A 4,374-nucleotide genomic window follows, 5' to 3' on the forward strand; every position below is an offset into this window, starting at 1 on the left:
TCTTTGCTTTGTGGTTTTCCTGATGAAGTAAGCACATATCATGTACTTCCATGGCTGAATCACTTTTAAAATGAGTTGTGTCAACACAATCAGTTTTATGCTCCCTCCCACATTCGTTATTCACGCCCCGAATCCCATTACCCTGCCTATTTCCCACCTCTGGCCCTACATCCCCTCTACACCCTCGCATCAGTTAGTATCTCTATGCATCTACTCTTCCTGTGCACAAACTGGGAAACCCAAAGAAACAATAAAAAACAAAATAAAGGGGTAAGGATAAAATAATAGTAATATAAAGATAAAAATACAAATAATGAGTAAGAAAGAAAAGACCACCATCCATATCTTAAAAACCAGGGAAGAAATTTTTGTCACAGAACAAGCAAGACATATGCTTAGAACAAATTCAGGTTGGGTCAAGAGGTAGGTCAGATAACCAAGTATCAAGTTCAATCCAGCATAATCAAGTATTCTATGAGCTCTGTCTGATGGTAACGCTGTTCAAGACCCTTGCCTGTGGTTAGAGGGGATCTGCCAGTGCCTTAATCTGACTAGCTACTCTGCACATGGGTTTGGGCTCCCACTGTCCTCCATCGCCTTCTACAAATTGGATGTCACAGTTTAAGCAGGCACTTTTCCCCTCGTCGTCGTAGTTGGACTTTGCTATTGTCATCTTTGAATCACACAAGTTAGCGTGCACCTTCCATGTGGACATAACTGACTCTTCACTTAGATGGCTGCTTGTTGAAACAAGCCTTTAAGACCCCAGACGCTGGGCACCATCTGCTTTCTTCACCACACTTTGCTGCCTTCAGTGATCATTGCATGAAGGGGACGATCGAACAGGGCCATGTTATCAAAACTAACCATTCTTGGATTGGGGCTTGAGTTAAGGGAGAGTCCAGAATCCATCCGCTTCTCCATGGGATATGCATGACTGAGATTTGCTTTGGCAGTGTTAATATGACAAATCAAAACCCATTGGACCAACTACACCAACAGGAGCCACAAACCCACCAGCAAACAAGCAGCCAAAACCAAATAAAAACAAAAGGCGGAAAAACAAAAACCTATAGAAGCAAAACAGTAAAACATTGTCAATCACCCCCCTGGGGTATAAGGCGATTGCACTAATAACATCAACAGTTTTACCAAGGGCACAGCACCCCAGATACTGTCAGTATGAGGAGTCTATGGGGGTTACAGTTCGTTCCACTGTGAGCCATAACGCATGCGTTGTTGCCCTCCACAGTGTGAGCTCCCCTTCGAGTGAGCTCTGTTTATCCTAAGCATGGGGATTGGTGCCAGGTGGGGGACTTCCTGGATCAATTCTTCCAAGTGCAGATCCCTGCCCAGCAGATCAAAACTTGTCATGTCACTGCAAGGGGGGCATCGAGGTATTTAATATATGGTAATTCTGGGTCCCTTTCCACTGGATGCCCACTCTGTCAGGGGTTCTCCCCAAGGTCCAATGACCACCACTTCCACAGCCCCAGGGTGGCCACTCAGCTTCCTCTTCCATCTGAGTACCCCAGTCTTCAGCTCAAGAGGGCAGGCAGCTTCGAGGGAGGGCTCAGTTCATTCAGCCGGGCCCCTGTGTTAAGTCCTCTGGTGGAGCCCCTGGGTTATGATCAGTGTCCAAGGTCATCTTGGTGCTTAGTCCATGTGTGGTTCACTGAGAGTTGGATAGAAACATATTCCTAGTGTCTACCCAGGAACATAAAATCTAGCCCATTGTCCCCCTAGGTTCCCTACAATCATAGTTTAGCATCCTGTCCCGATGTAAGGTTACTTCTCAATCACCCAGCACACTCACCAACAGAACTCTCAGTGTCTCCTCCAAAATGTAGATGCTCCCCTCCCCTGGTCTTAGCTCGACTTTCTGCCAAGGTTCTCCTTCCATTCCTGTGGGGGGTGGGGGGGTGTTCCTTGATTTGTCCCAGCCTTGTCTCGATGTTGCATAGCCGCAAGTGGTCTCCTCCTATCTACCCCCTCTTGAAGGAGTGACCCCAGACAATGAGAGGTCTCCTCCTTCAAGGTGTATGGTTCATGACCGGTAGGTAGCCTTCTCCCCCTTTTGTTTAGGAATTGGTCCCTAACATTTGTTAAATTGGTGTTTCTCTTTACAGTAGTGGACTCGTACAATATTTGTCCTTTTGTGATTGACTACTCCACTCAGCATAACGGTTTCCAGGTCCTTCCATGTCATGCAGTGTTTCATGCTGCATCACTGTTCAGAGATGCATCGTATTCCGTCGTATATACGCATTACAGTTTCTTTATCCATTCTTCCACTGTTGGGCATTTGGACTGCTTCCAGTTTCTTGCTATTGTGAACTGTGCTTCTATGAACATGGAAGAGTATACATTCACTCATGTTGTGTTTCTTATTTCTTTAGGGGATATGCCTAATAGTGGTATTGCTGGATCATATGGGATTTCAATTTCCAGTTGCTTTAAGTTTCGACATATCGTTTTTCCACAGTGGTTATAGTTTTAATTGGTACCTCCCTGATGACTAGTGATCATAAGCATGTTTCCATGTGTTTGTTAGCCATTCATACTTCATTTATGGTGACCTGTCTGTTCATGTCTTAATTGGGTCTCTTGTTATTTGAGACTATAACTTGTTATGAGAGTAGAAAGCCTCATCTTTCTCCCGAGGAGCAGCTGCTGGTTTTGAAGTGCTGACCTTGCTGTAAGCAGCCCAATGTGTAACCACTATGCCACCAGGGCTCCTCCCCCTACCTACAATCCTCTTGTTTTCCACACCCAGGATGAGAAGACCACGCTGCTGCTACTTTCCCTGCAAAGACATACCCTTCCTCCACCTTGTCACCCTTTGATAAAATGATATGTATGCAGGAAGGTCATTTTGGGATCCTAAATGCTTGGATTCTGTATTTAAAGGGGGCACACTTAAGATGCGGGGTCCATCAGGACAGGTAATGAGGAGCTAAAGTAACTGATCACAGATCACGTAGCTTCTCTGCATGAAAGAGTGTGATCTTAGGTGAATAGCTGTAGAAGTGAAGACAGGTAAGAAACTGGGTATTCAGAGGCAGGAGCAGGGACTCTGTTCAGCTGCAACCCTTTGAGAAGTGTGGGGAAATGTGCTAAAGGGACAGTTCAAACTAATATTGAGGATGGGGCCAAAAGAGGGGAAATCAGCATCCAGAAAGGGCCAAGAATGCCCCGGTGGCGTAGGGGTTATGTGCGATCACATGGTCGGAAGTTTGAAACCACCAGCTGCTCCTCGGGAGCTTTCTACTCCTGGCAACAATTACAGCCTAGGAAACATACAGGAGGACGCTATGAGTCAGCATTGACTTGATGGCAGTGAGTTTAATGGCGTAGTGGTTACACGTTGAGCTGCTAACCCCAAGGTCAGCAGTTTGAAACCACCAGCTAGCCTCTCTGCAGGAAGAAGACACAGTTTTCCATTCCCATAAAGAGTTACCATCTCAGAAACCCTGGGCCTAGAGGGTCACTATGAGTCATCGTTGACTCAATTGTAGTGAGTTTGATTTTGATTTTAATGTGCCAGAAACTGCCCTAGGAATACATAGAAAATCAAGTTAGATAATAACAATAGTAGCTAACATCTACCGAGTGCCTGCTCTATATCAGACACAATGCTAAATATTAACATAGATTAATTCAAAACCCTTCACCGGAAATCCAGTGACGATCTAGTGTTTGATCTCCAGCTTACTGATGAGAAAACTAAAGCACAGAGACTTTAAGTAGCTTGTCGGAGGTTATGACTGACCAGTGTCAGAGAGACTCCCAAAGCCATAGCCTCATCACTAAGCTGCAACGCCTCTCAATGAATCCATGTGCTTAGTACATTGCACGGCACATAGCAGCACGCATGTATGTTGACGGTTAGACATAGGCTGGTTACATGGAGATATTTACCTCAATTTTTATTGACTGTAATTCTCCCCCCAGCCCCCTGGATGTATTATTGTACAGACGAGGACTCTGACGCTCACAGAGGTTAAACAGGGTCATGCAGCTAGTTTGCTGAATTAGGGTGGTTTGAACTGGGCATCGAACTCCAGAGGGCGCGCTTTCCGCTCTCCTCCACTGGATCCTCTGAAGCGCATTGGCTAGACTGCTCAGACAATCCATCAGGGAACATTTATTAAGTATCATGTCCTACATGTTGAAGATCCACTGGTGAACCAAATAGACAGAAGTCCCTACCTTCTGGAAGCTTCCCTCCAGGGAAAGGAGACAAATACAGTACTAAACAAAATAATTATGAAATGTCAGGTGATGGAAAGGTCAGATCTGAAGCATGGGGCTAGAGTACTGTGGCAATTACATCCTCTCCTGTCAACTTGCGAAGGGGTAGAGAGTCTAGCC

This window comes from Echinops telfairi, unplaced genomic scaffold (assembly GCF_000313985.2).
Source record: "Echinops telfairi isolate 266 unplaced genomic scaffold, ASM31398v2 ScPeMD7_18;HRSCAF=68, whole genome shotgun sequence".
In the NCBI taxonomy this organism is placed as follows: Eukaryota; Metazoa; Chordata; class Mammalia; order Afrosoricida; family Tenrecidae; genus Echinops; species Echinops telfairi.